The sequence below is a fragment of the Pocillopora damicornis genome, chromosome 14 (genome assembly GCF_964200805.1).
Source record: "Pocillopora damicornis chromosome 14, jaPocDami1.2, whole genome shotgun sequence".
Lineage (NCBI taxonomy): Eukaryota > Metazoa > Cnidaria > Anthozoa > Scleractinia > Pocilloporidae > Pocillopora > Pocillopora damicornis.
This window is the reverse complement of record NC_142683.1, coordinates 10,765,001-10,783,906: the sequence shown is the minus strand read 5'-3', so window position 1 is coordinate 10,783,906 and position 18,906 is coordinate 10,765,001. Positions and strand designations below refer to the sequence as shown.

The 18,906-nt window shown below is 39.9% G+C and overlaps 1 protein-coding gene and 1 pseudogene across 1 annotated transcript in view; one reads left to right on the top strand and one right to left on the bottom strand.

Annotated features, from left to right (window-relative positions):
- Positions 1–18,906, top strand: part of LOC149034392 (uncharacterized) — a 382,461-nt gene that overhangs the window by 293,353 nt on the left and 70,202 nt on the right. The gene's annotated exons all lie outside the window — the stretch shown is intronic.
- LOC149034396 (uncharacterized) lies at positions 1,717–4,909 on the bottom strand (annotated as a pseudogene).

The following is an 18,906-nucleotide window of genomic DNA, read 5'->3' as shown; positions in this document are numbered from 1 at the left end:
AATGACAAGTCCTAAAAGATCCACGTGATCATGCCCGTGATCGGAAACAAAGAAGACTCCATTTGGCGTACTTTTCATCGCTTGATCGCTTTTCTCAACTGTGTTACTTTATATAACAATTCTGACTACACTCAGACGAGATATTCAATGTGAAAGTTTATTTAGGAGAAGTCAGCCAGTCTTGTAGTCTACATATCCTACTATATACTATACTACTATGTACTTATACTACTATCCTACCTATTATACAAAAATAGGCTGTGCTACGCCAGATACGAAAAACCACTAAAAAACCGCTCTTTAGAAGTGGCCAAAAACTATGTGGAAACGTATTCCTCATCTAATGCAGCAGCACTATACCCCGAGGAAAGGGTAACTAAAATAAACCTAGTTAACTTACTAAATTACACAGAAAATTCAATGAAAGGAGTGATGTTTTACATAGAGTTGTAAAGCAAAATTACATTAAATAAAAAATAAATAAATAAAAGAAAGTGGCCCAACCTAAGACTGACCGACGTAGAATGACCTAATTTCCCCACGAAACGCTTAAATAACCCGAAACTACCATGATGCCATGCGAACCTCTCAAACGTGCCGTCAGAATATTAATTTCTGACTAATTCGTTCCCATGTCTCTCAAACGTCAGAATTTACATATTCTGACTACACTCAGACGAGATATTCAATGTTAAAGTTTATTTAGGAGAAGTCAGCCAGTCTTGTAGTCTACATATCCTACTAAAGCCAAAGAAAGGGAAATATGAAGTTGAAGGTAAACGCTACAGAATTAAATACCTAACTTTTTTGACACTGATAAACGTGTAATCAAACTATCATCAACATAGCCATTTTTGGCGGAAACAGATCTCCAACGCCCGTGCCTCTGAGAGACTCTGTCGGGAACACCAGCATTAGCTGCAGCTGAAGCCCCACCAGCTCTTAAGGAATGTGTGATGAATAGAGAAATATCTGGAACAATATCCTTAAAGCTAGATTTGAAGTAATCTCTTATACATGAGTAACTAAGCGGCTTGTTGACAGATACTAGTCTGTGACCTACAAGGCCCTAAAGACATAATGGTCTGCCTCAACTTGAAACTTTTCAACCTCTCTTAAATAGCGCCTGAAATTGTTTACAGGGCAGGTAGCAACATTGGAACTCTCTGAAATTACAACTTGGCTCCCTTTCCTAAGTTGATCTGTCTTACTTCTGACCACGTTGATAGCTAGGTAGTCACTATGAAAAGTAATGTCTCCATATCTAATATGAAGAACCTCCTCAATTCGGAAGAAACCAGCAAAAGCAAGAATAAAAATGCGCACATTTCGTAATTCAAGTAAGTTATCTAGGTTGGATTTTTCAACAAGTTTCCTTGTCATGTCTGGAGAAACTGGCTCTTTCCTATTACAAACGCGAGTTCCCATTATTCTCTTAGCGGCCCTGCTAACTGCCTGGATGATCGGGCTGTCTGTAGGGGAAGGTAAACCCGCCAAATGGTGTGCCCACTGTATTCCAAATATGGCAGAGTCGACCGCTGAGTGGGAATGGGTAGTATCCAGTAAATGCTGTAAGTATAACGCCACATGCTCCGACTTTGCAGGAAAAGCACAAATCTCCCTCTTGGAACTGGCAAACACTTTCCACCTCAGAAAAGCTCTCCTATAGGCGTCTATGGTACCTGGTGCTCTTGACGCAATGACAGTTGACTCCAGTCTAGACGCAAGACTTCTCAGCGTCGGGTCACTCAACTCGTCAAGGCACTGCCACACGCCATGATTGAACACATCTAAAAAAGGGAAAAACAAACCAAAAAGGGGAAAGGCAAACAAGTAGTACGAACGATGGCATTAAGATCTGAATGGGGTCGAGAATACGATAGTGAAGACACATTCGCTGGGACTGTAAACACAACATAGCTGCGCCGACTCCAGTCTAAGCTCTCCGAACAAGAAATTAATGGAGGATAAAAATCTCCGTAGCACCTAGGCTGCGATTATTATAAACCTCAATACCATTCGGGTCGACCATAGCGCGAAACAAGACATTCAAATGCTCTTGGTAACACCGAGGGGTACACATTTAATCTAGTACTACAACGTTGTGTCTCCCCACGCGAAAAACAAAGAAATGATAAAATTATGAAACAACTCTCTTAGCCACGGATGACGCAGATCAAAGATACTGCCAGGGTAAACACTTTTCTATGTGGATTCGGGCGCCGGGGGCCCCCAACATAAGCAATATACAAACCTAACATGATATGTGAGCCCATAAGTGATTGCATCTAAACACACTAAGTATTCCCACACACTGCGATTTTTAGCAAGCAGCCAAACAATGGCAAACGTATAACTCCGCCAAGGAGTGTATGTCACACTAGAGCTAAACGCCACCGGGGGGCCACACAGGCTGCTATTAACACGGCACACCGGGGGTGCATACAGAATAACCTGAACAATGTCTCAAAAGTACAAAATATGCATTATTTAACAACAACAACCAATATAATAGAAATTCAGTCAAGAAACGTAAACTTCGCTGTAGTCTTCGACTAGTCACAATTTTAAATACCCTAGACACCTCAGGGTACTCTTGATCGGCAAGCCGAACAAAAGCCGTGAGGGGAGGTGCAAAAACCCACTGAAGAACGACGACTGTAATCCACAAAGTTAATACGAAGCGCCAAACATCGGGACTTGAATGCCTTAGTACCAAACAGTTTGTTCTTTGCTTTACCTTTGATGAACAAATCCGGTTTGTTGGGGAGAAACAACCAATCCTTTACAAAAAAATTTAAATGCACACCATCATTACATAGTAACGGCCAAAAATACGCGGACTTCCACATTGGTACGATTAAAGAACCAACCGCCTTACAGTCTCTCATATGACTTAACAATCTACCGACGAGTGTGATGGGTGGAACAAGCCAGTTGTTTTCCGATGACCAATCCTGTGTAAACGCATCCACCGCTTCTGTGCCGGGTTGGAGGAATCTGGAGTTGAATCTTGGCAATTTGGTGTTATAACTGCAGGCAAATCTGTCGATCGAATGTGGACCCCAGCGGTCTTCGAGCAAGAGAAAAATGTCATTATGAACTGAATAATCGTCCAAGTCGACCATCTTACTCACAAAATCTGCGTACGAATTACAATCTCGTGGTACCCAAGAAACATCCAACTGAATTTGTTGACGCAAACATAAAAGAAAAATATCCAAAGCAATGTCTTGCAACTCCTTAATCATGCTACCAACTTGAACAATTCTCACGACATTTTGACTATCTGTTTGCAGAAAATTCTCCGACCAGCCAGATGATCTTCAAAGGAATCAAGGGCGAACTTTATTGCGACTAACTCCCTCCAGGTTGAAGATTTTAGAGATTCTTCGGTGGACCAATTTCTGTGGCAAATTAAGCTGGAACCTTTAATGAAGGCTCCGCAGCCAGTGGAAGAAGCATCTGAAAACATCTCCTTAGACGGCACAAAAGGCTTCTGCCAAAAAGGAATTCCATTCAAGGATCTAAGATTGTCTCGCCAAAATTTAAGTTCCTCCTTCGCCGGATCAGTAAAAACGACCATTGAATTCCAGGAATGACGAGTATTGATAACTAGATTCAAGTATCTAGTCATGATTTGAGTAACATTTCCACAGCTAGGAGACATCGAAATAATTTGACCCACAATAGAAGCGATTCTCTTTACATGCACGAACGCAGACGCCTCTAAAACAGAACAAACCTCATTAAGGTCATTTAACAGTTTTTCCATTCTCACTGCACTTGCAAATATGAATCCCGTTTGAGTGTCAATATCATAGCCAATCCAAGAAAATTTTCTCTCGGGCTCCCAACTAGACTTTTCTTTGTTAATTTCGAAGCCACAGCGTGCAAGATCCGCACTAACAATGGAATTGTTAATCTTAGCAGAATTCAACGAGGAACCCGCCCCTATGCCGTCATCAAAAAATAGAGCGATTGGAATTCCTTATCCCCTCCAGTGGGCTTCCAAAGGTTTTAGGAGCTTTGTGAAAATAAAAGGAGCACTAGAAAGCCCAAAAGGTAAAACTGTAAATTGAAAATATCTGTCAACACCTGTGCCAAAATCCCACGAGAAAACCAAATATTTGCGATGGTCCGGAAAAATATCTACATGATGATAACCTGCTTTCAAATCAAATGAGAATACAAAATAATTTTTGGATAAGGCACTCTTGATGGTATGTAGGCCTTAACACTTAAACTTCTGCTTAAACATATGCAAATTGATATGCCTTAAATCCAAGATCAATCTCTTTTTACCATTAGCTTGAACAGAAACAGACAACGGATTGACGATATCCGGAGGAGAGAATATTTTCTCGACGCGATTGTCACGTAAGAGTTCCGAAATAGCCTCAGTAACAAAACCCCATTCTTCTAGGGCGGACGAATTGTTCTTACAATGGTGAGGTGGCGGCGTAGAAATAAATGGAATCTTATAACCGTCTCTGATAACACTCAAGATAAAATCTGGTGCTCCGATGGAATGCCAAAACGCAATGGATTTAGGCAGCTTCCCTTTAACAGAAACCTGTGGGATAACAGAGTCATAGCTGCCACCAGTACCTGGCGATTCAACCTCATGGTTCTCAGAATCCTGGACGAGACCTTGACGGGAAAGATTTTCCGAATCACACAAAGGGTTTATAACGGAAATGTCACACTTACTTTGTTCGTCAAGGAATTGATTCTTCAGTCATCTACAATCAAGATTACCTCTGGCGGCCCCTGAACGAGCAATCTGACTGCATTCGGACCTCCAATGCCCAAATCTGCCACAAGCGAAACAATTTCCAGGTATTGATGGGCGATCAACCAAGGAGCGATTCAACAAGTTTAAACGATCACGCTGGCCACGCCAGGAACTGAGCCCAGAGGAAGCTCTTTGGCTCGGTGGAGCAAAACGCGAACTCGAAGGGCGGAAAACTGTGGAGGCAGACTTCAAAGCTTTCTCAGCTCTTTCTTCGGCGCGACGTATCTTCTTTCCATCATCTTCATCTTCTGCCAGCTCGTGCTGTGAATATTCCTCGACTGTTTTCCAACCAAATTCAGATTTATCTGCTAATAGAATTAACTTTTGTCTATTTGTAAGGAGTAACGTACCTTCTGTTAACGACTCCTTTGCTTTCTCAACAGCGTTTGTTTCAAGGTGTGTCTCCGCTTCCTCCAGGGAATCCTGCAGTTTTGAGTTAAACTTGTACTGAATTTCGTTCCCTTTGCGTTTAAATGACTTCGGTTCTTCTCTTCTTAACTTCTTTACTTGTCTCAGTTGTTCGTCTGCAGCTTCGGCTTTAGCTCTTTTCAAATTTTCGGCTGAATCACTCACTAATTTGGAAATTTGTGTCAGTAATGCTCTATTATTCTCCGCTAAAGAGTTGCTGATAAAATCTCGTACTTCTTTTGTTACTGACATGGTTGACAACAATGGGTTAAATACTAAGAAGACTGCAAAAAGAAAGTGGCCCAACCTAAGACTGACCGACGTAGAATGACCTAATTTCCCCGCGAAACGCTTAAATAACCCGAAACTACCATGATGCCATGCGAACCTCTCAAACGTGCCGTCAGAATATTAATTTCTGACTAATTCGTTCCCATGTCTCTCAAACGTCAGAAATTACATGATGTGTGGACACAATCGACGCGGAACCGAGAGAAGCAAGCTCAGGATATCTGAAATTGATTTATTAATTATATAATATGAAACTCCAGGTAAAAGCATTTATTCTTTTCATCCAAAGTTTTTCTCCCCAAATATTACATTGGGATGTAAATTGGGATACAAAACAAAACTATACAGCACAACGTACGGCACAAACTAGCAGCGGTCTTCCCTTTTGTGCGGACCTTTGTGAAAACAATACAACATGGAACTGGATTGTCGTGATCTAAATTTAACCGATTTTTTTTTTTTCACTTCAGTAGCCTAAAACCTTAATTTCCCCCTCAGCTTCCAGACATGGAGAGTTTATATTCTAATGTTGGAAAAAATTCAGCTCTGTAGCGACGTTAAATGGGTGATTCACCGCGAAATGTGGCCAATTCTGACATTTGTTTTGATACCACGAATCGCGTTCGATGCCGCCTACTTTTCGAAGGCAATACCTAGCTATTTGTTGAGGTTATCATGGATTTCACCAATTTGGTAATTAGAAAAATTCTGAAGTGAGTCATGAAGCCGGGCTGCAAAGCGGGTAAGCTGTATTTATGACGAAATCTGCTCCAGTGGTTCGATTTCGGTGTAGGCGAAAAAATCGCGAATGCTCGTACATATGCTGATTCAAACGGTCATAACTTTTGAAAAACCGAAAACGTACAGGGGTTTTTGAGTCGTCAACCAGGTCCCAAATCCCAAAACGTAGCGTCTAAATCAAGGTTATTTACGGCCATCGGCCGATGGCGATTTCTAGTGGTCAGAATATGCAAAAATTCACCTTTTCAAATATATTGAGGGGGCAAATTCTAACTTTCTTAGCAAACTAGAAAGGTTTTTAAGCAATCTGATTTAAATTCTGTGGCTTAACTATGCGAATCAAATATTTTACAATGTTACAAAATATGCCTATTTTTCAATTTTCGAGACGTTGCGATGGTCCTTACGGACTGGGAAATAATTATGGCCCCTGATGCAGTCAGAAAATTATTTCGAATCAAACCGAATCTAATTTAGTTCTTTCCTAGGTAAAGTCTTTCTGTTGACGGAGTTTCAGGCAAAATGATTTTTGACGCGAAATTGACCGGGTGGAAATAAGAGAGACAGCCTCTTAAAATTTAAAGCAAGAGGAAAAACTATGCACGATTTTGTGGGTGAGTTCAAAAGGGGGATTATGTACATAACGATCATTTAGTGGGAGAAATGATCAAACCACTATTGGATTGGAGAGTTAAATTCTGTAAAAGCTGCAAACAGTGGAATGGGACCAATTGCTGTTCCACCTTTCACACCGCCGACACCATTACCCAGTTCATTGTCTTCTTCCCCTAGAAGTACGTCTAATTCAAGAAGACGTAGAGGAAGAGGAAGAGGAAGACAGACACCTTCCCCGGTGGGCCCTCCGGGCACGTGGGCGGGTGGGCGGCGGCGGGTGGCGGGCGGCGGAGGAGGAGGAGGAGGAGGAGGAGGCGGAGGAGGAGGAGGAGGAGGAGGCGGAGGAGGAGGAGGAGGAGGAGGCGGAAGAGGAGGCGGCGGAGGAGATGATTACGATACCGATACTGGTATTAATAACTTGCTCAAAAACAATATACCAGCAACACCAGTCACCGTGGCTAAATTAAGACCTCATAAGCAAACCTTACGACAAATTGGAAAACGATCTGTATCGCTTAAAAAAAGAAGACAAGCGATGCTAAATCAGAAAGGTGGAAAACTGTGGAATGGTTTATCGACAGTAATCAAGACCTGTTGTCGTTAGATAGAGAGAGAAAATGGCTTTTGAAAAAATGTACATGATTCCGGCGGAAGATGCTAACATAGTCAACCTTTTCAAAGGAAGACTCATGGGAGATTCAACACTGGATACTGCCGCTAAACTTATGACACGTAAATTGGAGACTTTAAAAAATCCACAAAACAAGTCAAGGTTTCAAGAAGCAAGCTATCAAACAGATTGATCCAAAAATGAAATTTTACATTAGAAAATTGAAACAACTTCCAACAAATTTATCCGTCGATGCAGATCCTACCAAGATGTTAGAAGCAATAAAAGAGGAAGAAGCAGATTTGTCCACTCCGGTACAACAGAAATTGCTTAAAAGAATTTCGGGTGATGTCAACCCCAAGAGAGAACCGGTCACACCCGCAAGAAAAAGAGGAATAACACCGTCAGTTCCTATAAAAAAAGAAGCTGATCAACTAAGGTCATGGCGGACGGACACACTGACACGAGCTCCGCCTCAAACGTTTCTGACTCGTCCTCTAATTTTCACTACGAAGGTAATTCTTTTGATTTCGAACAATATTTATCATACAACGCTGATAAGAAAAGGTTTAGCTGGAATGGAACCCTCGAAGAGCTTGAAAGTTTTGTCGACACAAAACTTTCGCGGTTGATCGATGATGGCGACAACGGTTTAAAGACAAAGAAGTCATACAACAGCTCTGGTGCTATCCTAAAGCTACCGAATGTAACACTTAATTTCTACCGAAACACGAAGACGCTCCAAGTGCAAGGGAAAGCGGCTGAAGATGTAAGAGACATTCTTAATGAACTGATTCAAAATAATTTGCTTGTTGCGGATTTGACCGAAGATACTGCCGAGCACAGCATCGCTTCCGGTATGATCAACGAAGAACACACTTCTTCAGTGAACAACACTTTGATAACTGACCAGAATGACTCTCAAACCGTTAAAAACGAAATTGACAAGCTTTGGAAAGCTATTGACGCCATTAAACGAAAATTTGAATTTCCCGCGAATCTGTCCCAAGTAGATGCGTTGCAACGTGAAATTGATGAATACAAATTTAAGTGCGCTGAGTACGAAGTTAAGATCCAAGAACTTCAACAAGAAAAAGAAAGTTTGATGGAATCTATTAAAATTCTTTCTTCAGATCTTTCGGTAAGTTCACAGGACCCACAACCTGCTTCTGATGACTGGCAAACCGTTACGTCAAACAAGTCTAATAATCCTAAACGAGGGAAGAAGAAAAAGAAAGGCAAAGCCAGTTCCCAGAACCAGCAACAACAAATGGAAAACAATGATACTAGTGAGAACGGCCAAGGGGAGCAAAGACCTAATGAAGGCACAATCATTGTCGGAGATTGGATTGTCAAAGGATTACGCAGGGACTTATTAAGTCGGGCAGCTAAACAGCGCGTAACTGTGAGAAGTTTCCCTGGTGCTACAACCGCAGACATGGAGCATTATCTACAACCAAGCTTGGCTAAAAAACCGAACGCAATAATCCTCCACGTGGGAACAAATGATCTGAAAACTTCATCCTCTGCTCGGAATGTGGCGGAGAAAATTGTCGACCTGGGGAATATAATTGCTACAAACTCTCCTAACACTAGTGTAACCATTTCTGCAATCACACAAAGATCAGATGAAGAATCGCTCAAGATCAAAGTAAAGGACTGCAACAAAGTTTTAAGAACATTTTGTAATCAGAATGGTTGGGGCTTTGTCGAACACTTGAACATCGACGAAACATGTCTGAACAATTACAAACTCCACCTTAACAAGAAAGGTATTGCTATTTTAGCGAGTAATTTTGTAAATAATATAGTTCATTGATATGATTCTTACTTGACTACTGTGGTGACAGCTAACCTCACTGCCACCTCTAGCGCCCGGATCAAGTCAACTCTAATGCCGAAGTGTCGTGGATTTAAAATGGCTAGTTTGAATATCACCAGTCTTTTGAAACATATTGACGAACTTCGCGTTTTTCTAAATGATCAAAACATCGACGTTCTAGCCATAAATGAGACCAGGCTAAATGATAGTATTTTTGACCAGGAGGTAAAAGTCCAGGGTTATGATATAATACGCCGTGACAGGTCAACAAATGGCAGGTTTGGTGGTGGCGTATGCTTTTACATTCGTTCAAACATAAGCTATTCTGTACGCACAGATTTGGACAGTGAGCTCCTGGAAATAATATCAATTGAAATTCGTAAACACAACTCAAAACCGTTTGTTATTACTTCATGGTACAGACCCCCAAATTCACTCCATGAACTTTTCACGCACATCAACACATTATTAGGCAAATTAGATTCTGAAAACGTAGAACATTTTCTCATGGGGGTCTAAATAGTGACTTGCAATCCAAAGACAATGGAAATGTAAGAGCTCTTCTGAACATAACAGACATTTATGGATTGGAACAACTCATTAACGAACCTACTCGAATTACACCTTCTACAAGTACTTTAATTGATCTGATTTTCACAAATCGGCCAGAGAATGTGTATCGTTCGGGGGTGTCTCATGTCGCCATAAGTGACCACAGTTTAGTTTATGCATATCGAAAAAATTTCAATTCCGACTTTCTCCAAAGGAGTTAACTTGATAACATATAGACAGTTTAAACATTTTAATAGCGCAAATTTTTACGCGGACATTCTAGCTCAACCTTGGGATGAAATAAAGCAATTATATGATCCTAATGATATGTGGAGGAGGTGGAAAGAATATATGTGAAATGTATGTGAATGTATGTGAAAAGCACGCACCGACGAAGACCAAACGGACACGAGATTCTAAATCCCCATGGCCGCTATTCTGAAAAAGCGGATGAATTTCAGAGACCGCCTCAAAAGAAAGGCTATTAAGACAAAGGATCCAGTTATTTGGGACCAATTTCGAATAGTTAAAAATCAAGTTAACGGGGAAATTAATAGTGCGAAAAAAGCTTATTATGAAAATGCCTTCAACAATTGTTGTGGAGATCAAAGGAAAACATGGAAAACAATCAATGAACTGACCTCACGAAAGTCCACTAAAACTGTTATTAATGAGGTGGAATATAATGGGGTAAATTCTGGAGATCAAACGGATATAGCAGAAATGCTAAACTCCTTTTTCACAGAAATTGGGCCAGGCCTTAGTAGAGACGTGTCAGAAGTTGATAAATCCTTCGAAGAATTTCTTATTGAAACTGATAAAAATTTTGTTTTTGAAAAAGCAACACCAACACATGTCTTTGCACTACTATCAAAGCTTTGCAAGTCAAAGGCAACTGGATTAGATAATATCTCAGCAAAACTTCTAAGGGAATGTCCTGATGTTCTTGCGGAATCTCTTACTCATCTATTCAATCAATCCATAATGACTGGCATCTTACCCGATGAGTGGAAATCTGCCAGAGTCACTCCATTGTATAAAAATACTGGGAAGCGCTCTGATCCGACTAATTATCGACCAATATCAATAATTCCAGTTGTGGCCAGTCTTTGAACGGATAATTTACGATCAGCTTTATCGTTATTTAACTAACAACAACTTTCTCTCGTGCCATCAATCTGGTTTTCGGTCTTTGCATTCCACGCTCACAGCACTTATCGAAGCTACAGATAGTTGGGCAATGGATATAGACCGTGGTCTTGTTAATGCCGTAGTGTTTTTAGACCTCAAAAAGGCATTTGATACAGTAGATCACGATATTTTGCTACGAAAATTGCAATACTATGGGATTTGTTGGACCAGTCATCAATAGTTTGCTTCTTATTTAGATAATCGAACACAGATTTGCCATGTAAATTCTTGTAAGTCAACTCCGAAATATCTAAGATGTGGTGTTCCCCAGGGAACAATTTTGGGACCCCTTCTGTTTTTAATGATATATTAATGACTTACCACATTGTCTGACATATTCGGAACCCAGAATGTACGCAGATGATACCAGCCTGACGCTTGCCAGTACTGACTTTGATCATATAAATTATTGCCTTAATTACGACCTGAGTAATGTGTACGAATGGCTGAGTGCTAACAAGCTTACCCTAAATATGACAAAAACTGAGTTTATGCTTATTGCATCAAGGCAGAAGTTATCACAATTTACGGAAAGTCCTTCTCTTACTATAAACGAAATCGCAATAGAACAAGTAACCTCCGCTAAGTCCCTTGGAGTTTATGTCGATCAAAATATCAACTGGGAGTGTCATATTGAAAACATCTCTAAGAAGATAGCTTGTGCCATTGGTGCAATTAAACGAATTCGGCACCTCACTCCATTTAATGTTCTAATTAAAGTTTATAATAGCCTTGTTCAACCACATTTTGATTATTGTAATGTAGTGTGGGGAAACTGTAACAAGGGCCTTTCTGAAAAACTGCAAAGGCTTCAAAATCGGGCAGCTCGCATCCTAATGTCTGCAAGCTATGATAGTAATTTAGATGATTTGTTCCGGGCACTAGGGTGGCGAAGACTCTACTATCAAAGATTGGAACAAAAATCTATCTTAATGTATAAAACTTTACATGGTATGACACCAGATTATCTGAGATCAAGATTTGTATATCGTGACAATATAAGTGCTTATCGTTTAAGGAATATGGAAAACAAATTAGTTCTTCCACAACCTCGAACTGATTATCTTAAGAGAAGTTTTTTGTACAGCGGAGCTCACTTGTGGAACGACTTACCCTTAGACCTAAGACAAGCGTCTTCACTGACCGATTTAAAATCTAAATTAAGTCGCCACAGTTTAAAGTAATATCTTAATTTTAAGTAAATTTTAGACACGGCCTCCATGAAAAGCAGATTTTTTAATTGTTTCTTTTATTTGAATTGTTATTATTAGATCTTATTATAGTTAGGAAGATAGATATACCTTTATAGATAATTAACAACTGATGGAAATACCGTGTATAAATAAAGTTATCTTATCTTATCTTATCTAAGCTAAAAAACCCAAGACTACAAAAACCTCAACAGCAGCAGCAGAAGGAACATCAACCACCTTTCTGTGGAGTGAACTGCCATTTCTGGAGGAAGGACCTGGACCAGATCTCGAAGGTGACACATTAAAAATTTTGTATTTTTTAAATAACAAGAAAAAATAAAACATTTTTTGTTTTTACGTTCTTTCTCCTGTCGTCAATATGAACATACAGGGGGATGGGGGGGGGGTACCCCCTAATATGATACCACATGTCATCGGTGACGGGCGTAGTATATAAAGGAACATCTTCACCACTCGAAGTCACATTTTCACAATCCACGGTGGTGTGTGCAAAATTAAGAGAGAGAAAACTGCGAGAAGACGACGAGAAGGAGAAGAAAACGGAAAAGGTATAATACACGATACTCTTTTCTCAGGAATGCCTTTCATCACCGTCTTGATTGTATATTTTGCATTATGTGTAGAAAAATGGCTGAACGATACAGCAAACGAGTAAGGCATGAAGAACCTGATGTGGTATCTACGGAATTCGAATGTTTTGTATGTCACCTAAGATGTCAGCCATGTGAAACGTCAGTTCAACTTCCATGTTGTAGACAGTACGTCCACAGACATTGCCAACTAGGATGGGAAGAATATCACAACACCTGTGGATTGTGTCGTGCGTCATTAAGCGGTTGCAATGATACGTCTCCTGCACCTAGTCAGACCAACTGGTCATCCGACGATGACGCTGATGCTGCGGCGGCTCCTGCAAAAGCAGAAATTCTAATCAACCGCCCGCACGTCGATACGGACCGCATCGCTAACGATGTACTAAACATGACACGCGAGGAAGTCATCGCGAGACTTCGAGAACCCATTGATTCTCCGACATTGGAACAGCAGTTAGAACGGTAAGAGAAAATGAATTCAATTTTCGATATTATTTTATCGACTCTGCGGATACAAATCACTTTGCATCTCAATTATATGAAACAACTCGTCACTATTCTGAAGCAACCCAAACGTAACTTCGAGATGAAATGAATGGTTTCAACTTATCTAATGAAAATTTCGAATTAAGACTCTTGGATAGAATCATACGAAGTTCATTATAATTCTTTTTTTGTTTTAGGCTACCACTTCCATTTTAAGGAGATATTTATCTTTTTCTATTCGATTACAAGAAGTATCTCATCGACGTTCACAATCGTCGACAAATCGTCTAGAAACCGTCTTAGACATTTATTACGAACTAGAAGATTTTGCCATAGATCTCATACATGATGTTGATTTAAATCTTTTAAGTTGAATAATGTATAATTCTTATTCTTACAGCTTGATATAACTATTGAAACAAGCCCGTGGTTCTTTTTTTACCTTTTACCTATATTATTCTAAAGTAAGTTCTTTTTTCTATTTCATTTCCAGATGCAAACTAGAACATTGCATTCAATTATGTTCTTTAAAGACGTGATTTATCAATTATCAGATTTTTGCATGTATTGGTTTCCAATTGTCGATTTATGTTCATGCGAAGTCACGGGTGATCTCCATTACAGACATATTATGTTATACATCTACGCTACAAAATCAGATTACATCAATTACAATCTTCGGTACAGAGAAACATCAAGTGATATCGTAAACACTTTTAAAATAAGATGGGTAATGCCAGATGATGAAGAAGTACGTGTTATTACCGATAATATTTTATATAACTAAAATAAGATTTTTTTCTATTTTTTCAGATGCAAACTAGGACCTTGTATTCAATTATAAAGGGGTAAGTTTCTAAAGAAACTGTGGTGCTGCGTCGGTGGGAGAGTATAGCAGGTAATTTAGTTTTGACAACTGGGTTGAAAACGTAAATTAGCCACCGTAAAAGATAAAAAAAGCTGACGTTTCGAGCGTTAGCCCTTCGTCAGAGCGATTGGAGGAATTGTGAGTTGTGTGTGGGTTTATATGCAGAAAGTGGAGCTACGCCATTGGTGGGAATATGGTGACGAGAAAACAGGAATAAATTAGTTGAATGAAAAGCGCTCGTTGATTTCGTGGGGATTAAGGGTGCCGATTTGGAAGATAAATTTTTGTTCTAGTGTTTTACGGCTTTCCGAACTGCCTAGATGTATGGAAAGGCCGCAAACTGCCATATGCTGTTTAGAATGATTAGGAAGATTAAAGTGTCTAGCGACTGGTTTGGATGCGTCCTTGTCATTTCTTTCCACGTCGCGAAGGTGTTCTCGGAATCGGTCACCAAGTCGTCTTCCTGTTTCGCCGATGTATAACTTATTGCAATAAGTGCAAGTTATGCAGTAAATAACATTGGCGGAGGTACACGTAAAGTGATCAATGATCTTAATGGATCTCTTGGGTCCCGATATTTTCTCTACGTTATGAATGAAAGGACAAGTTTTGCATCGTGAGCGAGTGCGTTCAAAAGTTCCAGATTGGTCATTGGTTTGAAATGAACTCCTGACTAAAAAGTTTCCTATGTTTTTGTCACGCTTGAATGAAATAAGTGGGGTTGCAAAAAGATAGTGCCAGTCTCTGAATCGTTTTGGAGTAATTTAAAATTTTCAAGAATGATAGATTTAACTGCGTGGTTGTGAGGGTGAAATGTAAGAGTAAATGGAATGCGTTCAGTGTTTTCCTTCTCAGCCGTTTGTAGTGCTGACTGTCGATCGATTTGTTGGGCATGGTGGTGGCTCGCTTGAACGACAGAAACAGGATAGCCACGTTTATCGAAAAACTGGCATGTTGCCTCTGATTTTTCGGAAAAATCAGAGTCGTTACTGCATTAACGACGAAGTCTGAGAAACTGTGAAAAAGGTATGGAGTTCTTGACGTGTGATGGATGTGAAGATGAATACAAGAAGTAATTATGTGAATCTGTAGGTTTGTAGTAAACGCTAGTACATAAGCCGTTGCCTTCAATTGAAATTTTGATGTCTAGAAAAGCCAAAGAGGTGTCGGAAATTTAAGAGCCGGATGACAGGAATTGACGGCGGTTATAAATTGAGTGAGCTCCTCTTTGGTAGAGGAGGTAGCGCCGATGCAATCGTCAATGTAGCGGCCGTAGAGTTCAGGTTTTGGGCCGTGGTATTGGCTAAAAAATTGATGTTCGATAAAACCTACCCATGGCCACGCCATTAGTTTGTTTGTAGTAGTTACCACCGAATGAAAAGCAATTATTGAGTGTGAGTACTAGTTCGGCCAGACGGAGTAGTGTTTCAGAGCTAGGTTCCTTAACAGTGCGTTGATCGAAAAAATGTTTGAGGGCCCGGAGACCTTCGTCATTGGGAATGACAGTGTAAAGAGATGTTATATCCATGGTGAAAATAAGTTTGTTTTGGTCGAGGAAACTAAAGTCACGAGAAATTTCAAGTGCGTATTGGCTGTCCTTAATGTAAGACGGTGAAGTTTTGACGATAGATGTCATAATTTTGTCTAAATAGCTGGAAATAAGTTCGGTGGGACAACTGCAGGCAGAAACGATGGGTCGACCTGGGTTGTTAGGTTTGTGAATTTTAGGTAAAAAGTAAATACACGAAGTTCTAGGAGTGGTAATGATGAGATTTTTAGCAGTGGCCGGAAATTCTTGTTTAGCTATAAGATCGTTAATCGTATTTTTGACAATCTTTTGGTTAATTAAAGTGAGATCTTTGTCGACTTTAGCATAAAAGGAGGTGTCAGAAAGTTGCCGCACGAAATCCCCACGGAATCAACGAGCGCTTTTCATTCAACTAATTTGCGCTGCAAATTTGCGCTGCACCGGTATCGCAGAGGTCATGGGTTCAAATCCCGTACGGGCCTGAAAAATTTTTTTCAGGTCCTATTAACAACTACTCGTTTCAGTAGTGTTTCTTAGCTGCGAGGATCTCTCAATTTCATCTTCCACCGCAGTGCAAATATGTGAATTTTCATATATCTAAAATCTTCATTCACTTGGATGTTTATTTGGACCCAATTCGTTGACCAGCTCCCAGTTGGCTTGTTAGCTCAATTGGTAGAGCGCTGCACCAGTATCGCAGAGGTCATGGGTTCAAATCCCGTACAGGCCTGAAAAAAAAATTTTTTCAGGTCCTATTAACAACTACTCGTTTCAGTAGTGTTTCTTAGCCGCGAGGATCTCTCAATTTCATCTTCCACCGCAGTGCAAATATGTGAATTTTCATATATTTAAAATCTTCATTCACTTGGATGTTTATTTGGACCCAATTCATTGACCAGCTCCCAGTTGGCTTGTTAGCTCAATTGGTAGAGCGCTGCACCGGTATCGCAGAGGTCATGGGTTCAAATCCCGTACGGGCCTGAAAAAAAAAATTTTTTCAGGTCCTGTTAACAACTACTCGTTTCAGTAGTGTTTCTTAGCTGCGAGGATCTCTCAATTTCATCTTCCACCGCAGTGCAAATATGTGAATTTTCATATATCTAAAATCTTTAATTTATTCCTGTTTTCTCGTCACCATATTCCCACCAATGGCGTAGCTCCACTTTCTGCATATAAACCCACACACAACCCACAATTCCCCCAATCGCTCTGACGAAGGGCAAACGCTCGAAACGTCAGATTTTTTACCTTTTACGGTGGCTAATTTACGTTTTCAACCCAGTTGTCAACACTAAATTACCTTGTATTCAATTATGTTTTTTTAAAGACGTGCTTTGTGATTTAACAGAGTATTGTCGAGCTTGGTTTCCATTAGTCGATTTACGCTCATGTGAAGTCATGGGTGATTTTCATTACAGACATATTATGTTATACATTTACGCTACAAAATCGTTTTCGTCAATTACAATCTATAAAACACTTTTATATTAAGGTTTGTCACACCAAATGATGAAGAACGTGTTATTACCGGTAATATTTTTCTTCAGAGAATGATGAGATATTCATAACTTTTTCTCTCTTTTTTCAGAGAAAATACTTCGAATTGAAACAACTTCGAGAACGTCTTTATCCTGATATGATTCTTGTAAAATGGTAAAATGTACTGTGACAGGAAGAGAAGTGTATAAAAATCTCTGTAGTATTTTAATTTCACGTGAAAACATAACGTTTGAAAATAGACCGTGGTGCACTTTCTTTTCACGTTGGAGTTACGAGGATAACTTATTTTGGACTTATCATCCTCATAGTTATGATTATCACAATCATTGGAAACCCGATGTTAACAGTGATGTTGAAATTATTACGCATGATTTTTATTTTTTTTTAATTTTTGAAACTTAGTTTTTTTGTTTTTCAGTGCAGATTACAGATGTTTGTTATCGTTCTATAACCTCTTGGTTTCACTCGCAAACAGGAGTCATTTTTTAATTATAATGATCGGTAATAAAAATTTTTTAGATTTTTCCAAACATTTTATCTATGCTTTTGATCAAAATTTATGGTTTTCGTTGTATGAATCTGAATCGCCCAGTTACTTTATTTGTTATAATACGATCAATCCTACAGACATAGTTTGATGCTACTCTGATGTACAGATTTAATGAATGTAACCGAAGAAGTTACAATTCATAGACCCAACGTTTCGACACTCCTGTCTAGTGCCTTCATCAGGGGGATCTAAACGCTGCGTCAAGAGGTCCTTTTATATGATCACTAATTAGCGGCCTTTTTTCTGACGAGGTGTAAATAGGCGCCAGGAAGCAAACCGCCACCGTCACGATTTAAAGGAGCGTGGGCGGAGTTAATATGCCAAGCCTCCAAACAAAGGCGCTGGTGGTAAAGCCGATTAGTGGTGATAATTTTAGAATTATCCCACCCAATTGTATGGTTAGTTAGGCATGTGTGCTCCGATAAAGCTGAATTTTCCTTTTTGCAAAGGAAAACCGCTTTTTGGTGCTCTTTTAACCATGTACCAAACTGACGTTTGGTTTGTCCAATGTATTCGTTGTCACAGTCGTTGCAAGGAATAGAATAAATGGCGTCGGTTCGTTGTTCTTTCGTGACAGGATCCTTAGGTTTGGCGAAAATATGCCCCAAAGTCTGAAAAGGTTTTTGAGCAACTTTAACGTTGTGGCTATTCAAAATTCTCTTGATGGGTTGCGTAACACCCTGTATGTAAGGAATAACAGCAAAACCAGTCGCTGGTTCCCTTTCATCAAGAGCGTTACTATTTGTAACTGGTTTTTGGCAGTTACGTAGAAAAGTTTTTGTATAGCCATTTGCCTTTAGGACATTGGAAACATTGTCTTTTACACCTTTAAATGCTTGTTTTCCTAATAGCGCCCCCAAACTGGTAAAGGTAGGTTTTGGTCCTGATAAAATCATCGCTGCACCAGCTGCTATCTTATCTTGTACAGATGGTCCTCTTCGCTGTATACTGCGTACCCTGCGTACAGAAGCTCCACCCATCTGCAATCGCTTTCTTTTTCGTCGTCGTCTTCTTCAACGTCTTCCTGCCATTTCCTCCAATAAAATTCGATTTTTTGAGTCACACCCCTATTTTATACATTTTTTCACTGAAACTAGTGCTCAGGCGCCTCCGCGGTCGGCAAGATGGCCGCGAGAATG